Source organism: Papaver somniferum, chromosome 1 (assembly GCF_003573695.1).
Source record: "Papaver somniferum cultivar HN1 chromosome 1, ASM357369v1, whole genome shotgun sequence".
NCBI lineage: Eukaryota > Viridiplantae > Streptophyta > Magnoliopsida > Ranunculales > Papaveraceae > Papaver > Papaver somniferum.
In genome coordinates this window covers 5,806,150-5,819,324 of record NC_039358.1, presented here as the reverse complement: position 1 = coordinate 5,819,324, position 13,175 = coordinate 5,806,150, and the positions used below count along the sequence as shown (strand labels likewise).

Below are 13,175 nucleotides of genomic sequence, written 5' to 3'. Positions count from 1 at the left end.
GAAGAATAAAAGACCACCAGAGGCAGTCATTTATCAACAGTGACAACGACAGCCACACGAGGGTCGCAGAGATACAACAACGACAGTTCTTTTTTTATCGTTTTTTGTAACAGTGTTTTGCAACAATTATAAACGTCGCAAACACCCGATTTTCATCATTTGTACACCTACTTTGAGCAATGAAATCAACTTTTGTATGCCCGAAGTTTTTAAACGGGTTTGGAAAAGAAACACTCTAGGTCGTTTGATTAGTGAAAAACCTAGTAGTTCTTCTTGTGAAGGCGGGGAGCTTGAAGACTCTTCTTTTGAGAGCCCCGTTTTTGGAAACTTCAGTTTTGAGAATATGTCTCTTCGTGAGGAAAGTACCCCTAGTACTCCTAGTCCTTTGGTAGTGCCAAAAATGGCAACTTTGAAAGCTTTGCTAAACCCAACTAGGACCTCTTGTTCGTCTTGTATCAAGTTAGCTGAAACCGAGGCAAATTATGAACTGAAACCTGGGATTTTACAGATGCTCCCAATGTTTTTAGGGAAGGAAAATGAGAACCCCTATTTTCATGTTAGGAAATTTGAGGAAGTTTGTAGTACTCTGAAAATTAAAAACCTAAGTGACGATGCGTTGAAACTTAGGTTATTCCCCTTTTCCTTAAAAGATAAAGCCAAATCTTGGCTGTATAGTTTGGACTTTGAGTCAATTGAAACCTATGACCAACTTACTTATGCCTTTATACATAAGTTTTTCCCAAGGCATAAAACATCGTCTATTAGGACACAAATATGTACTTTTGCCCAACAAGAGGGAGAATCTTTATATAGGTACTTAGAACGGTTCAATGACTTGATATCTCAATGTCCTCATCTTGGTTTGGAGAAGGTTAGGTTAGTTCAGATCATCTACGAGGGCTTAGATTATTCAACAACGACCATGGTTGAGTCCTTATGCACAAGTGGGTTTGAGAATAAAACTGTTGATGAAGCGATGACATTTTTGAATGAAATCGCCGATAAGACTCAACAATGGGAAAATAGTAGGGAACCCCAGAAAACAATTCTTCTAAGTAGAGGAAATGTTAATAGGGTAGAAGGATCTCATGAGTCAGATGCCAAAATAGCAGCTATAGCCAAAAGGTCAGAAGCCTGAATTAGGTCACACTAGTGGTAGTAGTGGAAGAAATGAGCCTTTTTGGGAAGGCCATGTTGTTGAAGAGCAAGCCAATGCTCTTTATAACAACACTAGGTTTGATAACCGACAGAATTTGACCCATATTCAGAAACCTATAACCCTGGCAGGAGAAACCATCCAAACCTTTCTTGGTCCAAGGGCCAGAATCAAGGTCAGTCTAGTAATGCTCAGGTTCCCCCAGGTTTTGGCTATACTAAGAATCCTTCAGCTCCGGCACAGTTTCAGAACCCTTCGGATAAGAAGATTATGAGTTTTGAAGAGTCTCTTTCTTTGTTAACTCGTAACACTGTGCAGTTTCAACAATCTGTTTCTCAAGGTTTAGAAGAAAATAAGAGAATAGGTCAGACTAACTCTCAGGCTATTTCCGAGTTGAAAACCCAGGTTAGTCAGATAAATGAGTCTTTAAAAGAAAGATGTAAGTTTCCTAGTCAGACTCAACCAAACCCTAGAGGAATTAATGAAATAGGTGAAAGACCATCTGATCATGTGAATGCTATTAAAACCCTTAGGAGTGGTAGAGTGATAAACAACAAGGTTTCCATGCCTGATAGTGAACATGTTGTAGTTCACCCTTCTGAACCAGAAAATTGAGGAGACTGATAGAGTCTCTAAAGAGACCAATGAGGGTCATATTGAGCCCGGCTTTGTCCCTAGATCCCCATTCCCACAGCTGCTAGTTCGAACTAAGAAGGAGTCCAATTTTAATGATATATTGGAGGTTTTTAAGCAGGTAACCATCAACCTTCCACTACTAGATGCAATTAAGAAGATTCCCTCTTATGCCAAGTTTCTCAAGGATATGTATACGCGAAAGCGAAAGCTTAATGTCCAGAAGAAAACCTTTCTAGCTAGTCAGGTGAGTTCTATTATTCAGAATACCACTACTCCTATGTATAAAGACCCAGGGTCCCCTACCATTTCTTGCACAATAGGTAAATACCGTGTTGAGAAAGCGTTGCTTGACTTAGGAGCTAGTGTGAACTTACTACCATATCATATGTACCTTAAGCTAGGACTTGGTGAGATGAAACCTACCCAGATGACATTTCAGTTAGCTGATAGGTACGTTAAAATTCCTCGTGGTGTGATCGAGAATGTTCTCTGAGACAGAGAAGAGAAGGATCCTTTTGCTGCTAGCGATGTGATTGGTAAACCTGAGGAACTGGTGGGTGGTTTTGTGAAAAGTAAGGAGGCGTCTTCGGCTTCTGATTTAAGTACACTGACGGGGCTGGATTTAACCACTCTTCCACCGGCTGAAGCTACACAATCGACACATATTGCTGTCGAAGGGTTTGAAGGGAATTATGGTGGTGTTGAATACAGTAATCAAGAGGAGACTGTTTCAGAAGCTTTTGAAGGGTTTCATGGAAGTTCTTTTGATGGTGGAATGGACGCATCAGAGTTTGTTGACCAGAAGAAAATTTCTGAGAGCAAGAATTTGGGGGGTTTGGAACTCCTAAATTCAGTTGGGGATGTTGTGGCAACTCCTGTACCGAGTGGAACTGGTGAAACTCTTGAAAACCTCCCGGTGAAGAAGACTGAAATGAAAGGGCCTGAGATGTATATTTCTGAAGAAATTAGTGTAGAATTTAGGTCGTCTATTCTTGCTAGGGTGAGTTTGTTAGGTATCGTCTTCTTGAAAACTTTACCTCCGAAAACCACGGGTGATAAAGAATGTGAATTCTCCTTCAGGGGTCAAAAGATTTGTTATGCAAAATTCTCTTGTCAGTAGTCTGGGGAATGGGTTGTTCCATTTGAGGGCAAAATCGTCTGAGGATCCTCTTCCAGTTCTGAAATATAGTCTTCTACCTCGTTTGATGCCATTGCCGTTGAGGGTGCGTATGGTTACCCGGCACAGTGGAACTCTACTATCTGTGATGATTCAGTATGTTTTAAACCCGGATTTGCCAGCACCTTTGAACGATGTTACATTTGTTTTAAAACTACCAGTTGACCCAACATTGTTGATGGTATCTCCGAAAGCTGCTTTGAACAGATCCGGTAAACTTTTTCATTTCCACTTACCAGGTACCAATAGGCTCTACGTAATCAACTAGAGAGTGTGCTTGACTTTTCCTTCCGCATGTAGTAACATGTTAAGCAGGCACCCTTCATGAGCAAGTCCTAAATGTGTGTTGGACTAGCCAAGGTGGCAGAACATATGGACTGTAGCTTCTCACACTAGTGATACTTAAGATGAAAGTTTAATTTAGTTGTAATGATACATAGGATGAAAATTGTGTTGTCTCTGCTCTTTCTGCGCATTCCAGCCACATGTGAAATAGAACCCATGTCATTATTTGTGCTTTTGGTGGGATTTTTTGTTGCCCGTTGCTCTTCTGGTGCATCTGAGGTATGACTGATGAAGAAGTCAGACGTGTATTTTTTCGGAAAGTTGTTTAACTTCAAGCTGAATTAGACTATTTTGGAGTGCTTGTATGTTTTCTTGTGGTAACTGCTAGGATTCTTTGCTTCCCGTAGGGCATAGTGATGAAGTCGACATTTTTGTTCGTAATCATCTTGGACTGTTGCGTTAAGCTGCTAGATGTCAACTAGAGTGTGCTTGACTGTTCCTTCCACGTGTAGTAATGTGTTAAGCAAGCACCCTCCATGAGCAAGTCCTAAAATGTGTCTTGGACTAGCCAAGGTGGCAGAACATATGGACTGTAGCTTCTCACACTAATGAGTCCCACTTCTGAATGTATTGCAGTATCCCTCTCCATAAGAAAATTGAGATTAAAAAGCAAAATTTGTGAACCCTGGATTATTTTTTTTTGCATACATATAGAAGGGAAGGCAAAATGCATTATGTTACTACTTCATCTTTACGCCTTAAGATTTCAGGTGACTGTTCTGGATCTACTAAAATTTAAGACATCATGGGCACGATATCAGTTTGCAGTGACAATATTGAAAACAGAGTCGTGGTCGTTCTCTTTCGAGGTGTTGATGATATCTTATCGGAAGGATATCAGAGAGAAAACGACCATGATGACGACGATGATGACGGAGCAGATGTAGCACCTGCTGCATAACAATACATACTACAGGCTACAACTATATTGTCTTAGTTTATTGCTTAATATTTAGTCCCCCGTCAATATTCTAGCAGAGAAATGGATCAATTCCTTGAGCTCAAAATACTCGTACTCTCATAGACGTAGAACCCAGCAGTGACTTTGCTTTCATATGTGCATGGTACTGTTTTTATTCGGTTATTTTGTGATTTCAGATTCATTAGCATTCAGATTGTGGAAGATGGATAAAAGGAATCCAACTTTTCTAGCTTTCAGGCATCCACCTAAAATCCTGGATATTAATGGTGGGTCATTTTTTGTTCCTTCGAACGAAAAACCCTCTCTCCTAAAATGTATTCCCCGCTCCAAACGTATTTTTTTCTTCTGTGTCTCCATGAATTTGGAATTCTATTCAAATTATCACAGTGAAATAATGAATCGAGATGATACACTAATTTTACTTCATTCACCATGGAAAGTTGGGTATCAAATCTGGTGTATTATTCGAAATCTGAATAAGTTGATATTAAGAGTTGTGAGGATGAGCACCGTGTTGCTTCATTAATACCACCGTTCAGAAAAGAATTATTTTCCAAATGTATTCGAAAATCATTTCGTAATAGAGAAGACGTTAATAGAGATTGAATCTTCAGTAGTACTAGGAACAATTGATAATATCATGATGACTAAGAAGTAAGATTGAAGAATGAAGATTACAGTTGAGATGATGATTGAATTGGTCTGGCACTATTGGATAGTATATAGGAAGAACTAAAGATCTGCTAAGAGTTATGGGTTCTAACTTGATTTTCAACCAAACCCATCTAATAACATTAGATCAGTATTGGTGATCTTGTCAAAAGGGTTCTCATCGTAAGCTTTCCCCCCGACCAATATTGTTTGGTAAAGGGTGTTTTCTGGGAACAAAAATACTAAAATACCTTTTACTTAAAATAAAAATCAAAAAACAAAATCATATCCCCATTTCCATCTTCACCTCTTATTAATTTTTTTTAGGGTCAAGGTTTCCAAACCTAAATATTCCCCACTCTCTTTCAAATTCAAAATTTTCCCCACTCATTTTTAAATTGTCTTCTCCTTCTCTGCCGGCTCCTCAGTTTGAAATCGATTTTTTTTTCACATTCAGAAATGATGAAGACCATGCCGGAAATGATGAAGACCATGCCGGAAGTGATGAAGACATGCCGGAAATGATGAAGACCATGCCGGAAGTGATGAAGACATGCCGGAAGTGATGAAGACCATGCCGGTAGTGATGAAGACTATGCCAGAAGTGATGAAGACCATGTCGGTAGTGATGAAGACCATGTCAAATTTTTTTTACATCGCCGGAATTGATGAAGACCATGCCGGAAAATGGTGCCGGCATGCTTGGTAACTAACATTCAATGCCGTAACTAAGTGCCAGCGTGCTCGATAGAAATCTATCCATGCCGGTACTCAAGTGAATTTTTTTTTCAAGTTTCTGGATACTTTACATCATGTGCCGGCAAAGAAATTCAAGTAACATACCATGCCGGTAGCAGTACCGACATGCTCGAGAATTAACTGACTGTGCCGGCACTGGATTGAAAACCAGATTTTTTTTTAAAACGAACTAAAATTCAATTATCTCGTAGACCCCCTCCCCCCGGATAGCGTACCGACATAGTTTTTTGGTTGAATACTATGCCGTCTTGAATTTCAAAATGGGGGATAAGCTCGGTGCCGGCATAGACGTGGTATGAATACAATGCCGGTATGGCTTCTTCCGGCATTGTATTCATACCACGTCCATGCCGGCACCGAAGTTTTTCAACTGCAAAAATGGTGGATTCAAAGAAAAAAAATCAAATTTTCAACCTCTTAACAACAATTCTCTCTTCACAATCATCCTCCATTTTAACAAAAAAAATTCCCTCTCAAATATTTTTTTCCCCTCCTTCTACTCTCACCTCACTCACCCAAACACAAATAAAAATACACACTAATCAATTCACAAATACTTAAGATTTTTACTAAATTAATTAAACACTAAACCTGATTAGTGATGGGTAGATTAGGAATTAAAAAAATAATTAGATAAGGGGAGACCCTGATTTGATATTTGGATCCAGTTTTTGTCCTTTTCCTGTATCCCCCAATTAGTTTTAGTATCCCCAATCGCGCGTTCCATAATAAACTATCTTCAATAGTATAGAGATCTGATTCTTGGAAGATCTTACGTGATGAAATCTTAACCGTTTTTAATTATATTTTAATTAATTATTAAAAATCAAAAAATATGACGGGAAGGTTATTCTGAAGGTCTAAATAAGACTTTCTTTAAAACCTTCAAAATTAATGTTTCATCCCTCCTATTTTATGGACCTGCCGTTGGAGATGAAATAAGCTAATATGAAGGTTTAAAATCGTACGTGGCATTAAAAAATAAATCTTTCATCCTGTATTGGAAATGCTCTAAGCATCTCTAATAGAGGGTGAAAATTTTGTTTTTTAATGACACGTAGGATTTAGACCCTCATTTATATTAAATTCATCTCCAACAGTGAGTCCTAATAAGTAGGAAGGGTGTCAAAATAAATATGAAGGCCTTGGAGAAATTGTTATATAGACCTTGGGAATGAACTTCATGTCATCTTTTTTAACTATATTGTAAATTTTTAATTTTAAATAAATTTTTCTGAACCAATAGAAAAAAGGGAAACAATTTTATCATTATCTAAGTAAATAAATCTTCAAAACAAGACCCCACACCATTGAAAATAGTCCATAAGCAAAACATTGCTATTTTTGCCACACACATATGACCCCATAAATAAGGATTAAAATAAATATTCCACGTTTGATTTTTAGCACCCACTGTCGAAGATGTTCTTAGATATTTGTGAAATAATATCTTCCCATTACGAAGGAATTTCATTTGATTCCTATAATCAATTACTCACTCCATCCCTATTATAAAGGCGGAGTTTAGAAATTTTATGGTCCATTAAATAGGCGAAGCTCCAGCTCCAAAGTTATTTTTCAACATTCATATTAATAATGCATGAGTATCATACAATTTAGTTTTCCATGTGAGATAGAGATACATAAAATATATTCCTATTAGAATAAGGTAAGGATATATAAGGAAAGTAGAAAGAAATTTATGAAAACTAATAATTTTCTTATTATAAAAGAATACTATTTCTCCGCAGACAGAGGGAATATATCGATAAAGGCGATTCATTCCGACATGATGAGATTTCGTGTTTCCATGAAGATTCATGGCAACTACACGTGATAGTAATATTGATGTTGTGCGTATCTTCCTCCTATTTGAGACAACTTTATTATATTGCAAAAGAAGACAAATTCTTCAAATTGAAGTGAAAAAATCTTAATTCAATTGTCATCCCCCATCCATGAATCTTCATGGACGGAGGGAGTATATCAACAAGGCGATTCATTCCGGCATGATGATATTTCGCGTTTCCACGAAGATTCATGGCAATTAGAGGTGATAGCAATATTGATGTTATGTGTATATTCCTCCTATTTGAGACAACTTTATGGTATTGGAAAAGGTAAAAAATTCTTCAAACTAAAATGGAAAAATCTTAATTTAGTTGTCATCCCTTTTTATATTCCTAACAAAATCTCAACTTGACTACTTCTTTTATGGGTTTGATAAAAAAGATATAAGATGTTATTTGTCTATGACTCCTTCTCTAGGGCTTAGTGATTTAACTTACTCCCATGAAGATGATATGATAATTTATCAGGATGATATGGATTATTGCTGTCTAGGATGGAAATTCAAGAATGGTTTTGTTCTTAAGGATATTTTTAGAGCTTACTAGGACCTTGCAGTTGGAAATTTTGATGCCTCTAGACAAATAAAACCCAATGATAAATAAACCATGGCCTATTTTACTATCAGTATAAAAACTAATGTTTATAAACAAGTGTTAGTCATAAAAACTAATGTTTCCCATGGTGTTTTCAACCTCAATGCTATTGTGGCCTATTTTATTATCAGCATGAGACAAATTTATCTGGATTTTTACCTCTTTGAGCTTGATGATAAGGTCTGGCAGTCTCACTTATCTATAACTGGTGACTTAGGGCTCAATTATTTAGCACAATTATCTGATGAGTCTGGTACGTTTATTGAGCAACATGATGAGGACTGTTGTGACTTAGGTAAGAATCAGAAAGATAGTCTTGTTCCTAATATCACTTGTCGAGACTTGTATAAGCTTGTAGCTATAAAATTTGAAGTTTCTAGACAGATAAAATTAGACCTTTGTCTGTTCTCTTGTGTTTGGAATGACTTAAGTTCTATGTATTCTATTCAGTATGATATAAGTTGGATGATTACTTTGGATGATGAGTTTGTTTGGTGCATTTATTGTCTCAGAGGCTTATTTAGTGTTTGTTTTAGTAAGGTTGGCAGTTATTTCTGGTTAGTCAGATACTTTCGGGTTGATGTGATTTCTTATCGGCATATCAAAGAAATTAGTTTGTTAAACTTGAAAGTATGTATCTCGATCCATTCGGGAGTTCCGTGGTTCATGATTTTTGTTAGAGCATTGCTCGGTCGAACTCGCAATCATTTCTATCTCAAGCTTGTTTGTCAAGTTTATTTTACAAAACTATAAGTCTTGATTTCTAGTTTACTTATAGTGATGTATCGAACTAGGATAGAAAGTGTAGTTGAACTTTAGACTCCACGGCATTCATCGACTGAAGACGAATAACTAATCAAGGGAACTTGTGGAACTTCATCAACCAAAAGGTATGTGGAGACTTGAACTCATATATCACTCAAAAGTATATCTATTCTATTTCCTATATTCAGACAAAAGTCGTATTACTATATAAACTTCAATTATACGCATTTGATATTTCGAGACGAGTTTATATCGCTTATCTATTTCTCGAAATATGTGTTGGTAAGCTTTCTCTTAACCAACTTCATTTTTTACTCTTGACGCAAGTCAAAAGATGATCATGTGAAAAATTGCCTGGTAACATCTTATGTGATTTGTGTGATACAATCATTTAATGTAAACCTGGAATGTTTCATATTGATTATTTCAATATTTAAAATTCGCTTTAATGCTAATAGTTTGTGGTAAACAACTATTGTCATCCTCTAAGAAAGTTTCAGTGATTGAAATGAGGAATTAAAACACATAACCGTGGTTGGATATAAACATAGTGTGTGTATTCACATTTGTGTAAAGTCTAAAATCCGTGAACCTAGGTATGTGTACCCGTACGCGTACTGGAAGGTTATGGAAGTCCGAAAACCTAGTATGCGTACCCGTATGCGTACTGGCGGAAGTTCATTTCCGTGAATTTCTGCCGGAGTTTGGAAGTGTACCAAGTATGCATCCCCGTTCGCGTACTAGTGAAACCCAAAGTCGGTCCGGCTACTTAAGTATGTGTACACGTTTGCATACTTGATTAGGTTATGTTCTAAAGTCGATTTGTTCATGAACAATACATTTAATAAATTAAAGAATGCAATCTTTGCAAACCGTGGCTATAATGTTCATGAAATGATTCAAGTGAATTAAAAAATCGATTTTTTTTCAATTGTGTCTTGTATACTTCTATGAGAATATAAACAATTGAACAACTCTATAACTAGTTTCATTTGAGTCATTTGAACTAGTTATGATAAAGATGAATCAGGTTGATATGAAAGCACTCATATGGCTAACCTCGGTTAACCAACATTGAACCAACCAAGTCTACACATTTGGGTACAGTTACCTTTACCTAAATGTTGGTGCATTTCATTTGTGTATAACAGGGTAAGTTCGATCTAACGGTTGAAAGATATTATCTTGAATCTTATCAAGTTTTCATCTAACAGTGAATATTGAATGCTTTGTTACTAAGCTAACATTGATTGCAAAAACCCTGATTTGAAATATATATAAAGGATAACTCTAGAACTTGGGAAACCCAATCCCCACACCTCTTGTGTGATACTAGTTGTGACTAGAGTCGATTCTCCTTTAACTTTAGGTTTTTCACGAAACCCTGTAGGTTAATGACTTAAAGACTTCATTGGGATTGTGAAGCCAAACCTTGTGTATTATGATCTTTCTGTTTTCTATTGTGATTGAGTACTATGTTCTTTAATATTTTCTCGAGATTTATCTCCGATAGGAAAGATTGAAAAGTAGTCACAAACATCTTCATCTCATAGTTTGTGATTCCACAATATCTTGTATCGTTAATCGATTAAGATTATTGTGAAGTGATTGATAATACTAGGCTATGACGAGGTGTCAACTCGCAAATAATATTTCCAGCTTCTTTTTACACTAGCAAGTAATATAATGAAAGCAGATTTGTCCCAAGGGAGGTGTATTAAGCAAAAGTTGTTATAGAATTACTCTTAGCAAAGATGATTATGTTTTAAAATTCTGAAAATCACAAAGTTGTATTCAAATATGATATGGAATTGATTAAGGATTCATTCTAGACCACGGAGTATAAACCAAATCGATATATAACTACGTTCTTCACATTATCTCGTTACTAACAACCCTAGGATAATTAGCACACTCAATTATCTCGTTATTATCTCCTAAGCTCACCGGATACGGAAGCACTCGACTACCGGATTCTACTTGCCAAGTTTCCTAGAAGTGCGCTCTATAGGCGTGACTTAAACAGATGCTCTAAGTTTTGTGAGATAAGGTTGCTCCTAGTGATGAACTCAAAAGCATGAATTACCTACTAGTGTCAATTTCTACATATGGGTACTTAACAAAGTCCCATCATCAATACTTACATATTGCTACTCGTGTTTAATTCTCTAAACAATTACAGGTCGAACAAAATCTAAACTAGCAATAAGATTGTGACATAAATATTTAATTTCGAACTTAAGCAATTAAGGAACGATCCATAAGCATTATTAACATGGTAGAAATCAAACAATAACTAAACTTGCGAGAAAACGAGTTATTGCATATCAATCATGATGAGTTCATATTTCGAGCTTTAAAATTACCCTTAATAAAAAATAATTTTAGTTACTCATAATAATGGAGTTCATCATCAATAAAAATTGAAATAAAGAAGATGAAAAATAAATATGAAAGCAAACCCTTGCGGCTATCTCCAAAAATTTACAAGTAGAATACGTGATAAAGTTGTAGAAAGACTTCTCTTTTGTAGCTCTTGTTATTTCCAAGGTCCAAGTCTTCAAAGCCCATCTCCAAGTCCACCAAGCCCATGTGTGCAAAATATCTCTTCTGGAAATTCTGGGTCCAAAATTGGTCGCCAGAATGCTGACGTCACCGGAACTCAGTCACCTTTGCCGGAATTTGATCACCAGAAAACTGACTCTGGCCAGATGATATATCAGAAACTGTTGCCAGGCAGTTGCATACTTCTAGTAGCTTTCTCTGCAGTTGAAACATTCACTAAATACCATCTAAACCAATTCCTTGCTTTTGCGGAAACTTACCCAAAAGCGTAACTCCAAACTCATATACCCGTCCGCCAAATCTTACATCCGACTCGTACCCCCTTCATGATTCAGTGAAACGTTATGATTCCCAGTTTCCGTTTCGAAATCCAGCAACCAGAACTAGTACCACTGTCTCGCCATTCTCGCTGCATTTTCGTACTGTTTTTGCTGTCTGTTTGGTTCCCTGCAAATTCTCCTAGCGTTCATCTATCAACCAACTCACTCGTTCAGATAAACTCAGGCCATCCTCCTTGTCTTCTTTGAATCAGTACAAAAATGTAAACATCACTCAATTTACTTCTCGCCGGTGTCACCTGCATCAATGGCACATCTCCATTTTCTTGTTTCACGTCGACAGTAACAAGACTTAACCTCCTGCACTTTCATACACCAGTAGCTGCAACTAAGTTATACTCAACTTATCACTAGAGACCCATTTCCTCCACCTGACCTTCTTGTGTTCTCAGTTCAATCCTCTACAGCAGCAGCAGCTTAGCTCAATGATCAACACCAATTGGATCTGCAATTGATTCAAGTCCAGCTGCACTTCACCAGAACAACAGGAAGGCCATTCCCTGCACACTGCCATTATTAGCACTGGCCATAACTCAGGACCACCACCATTTTGAACTGCAGCTACCACTTCCCTTGGCTCTGCCAATCCATTCAACAGCTGCACATGGTACCAGTTCATTCCTGCAAACTAACATACATCTAGATTCATTCTTGAGACAGCACACAACACCACCAGCTTCAGTTGCACCTCCATGAGTTCAATACCACCATTCTCAGCACATTCTGCAACATAACCACAGACCAATCCACCATCTGAACTCCACCATGCTCAACTGCATCAATTCCCAGATTCTGCAGCTTCAAATCCCTGTGAATCAAGAGCGAAACACAGATCAAATTCAACCAATAATTCCACCACAATCTTCTCAATTTCAGTTCATCACCATCCAGCTCCTGCAATTCAGCTCCTTCCTGTGATTGCTTACCCAGCTGCAACAGCTTCAGTTCCTTATCAAAATCTCCATCTGATCTGCAGCTGCAACTCACTCTTGAACAACAACCACCATTTCCTTCACTGATTTTCCCAGGCTAACAGAAACATCACAACAAAACCCTCATCTTCTTCAGATTCAAACCCATTCTCGATTTCTCCCATTTCATCCTTCCAAACCCTAACTTCAGAAAGTTCTTTCTTCATTTCTTTGACAAATTAAAACCCATTACCAACTCAAATAGCAACCTCACCTTCATCTTCACTTATCAGAAATCATCATCTTCATCAACCATCTGAACAGATCCCCTTTCTGAATCTCGACCTCCACAGCAACAAATCTTCTTTCACTGAGTTGGATCATGCAAATTCTTCAAACCCTGGTAATCAAATCGATCTCAAGCATCAGCAGAAACAATTAATGGTTCCTACTCGAATTGATTCAAACTCTCACTTCTTTTCTTCCCGTCTCTTTGCGCAACCATT

General features: G+C 37.3%; 1 pseudogene; it reads left to right on the top strand.

The window, feature by feature from the left end:
- LOC113287610 overlaps positions 1–3,256 on the top strand; it is a 33,821-nt pseudogene extending 30,565 nt beyond the window's left edge.
- The last annotated feature ends 9,919 nt before the right edge of the window (positions 3,257–13,175 follow it).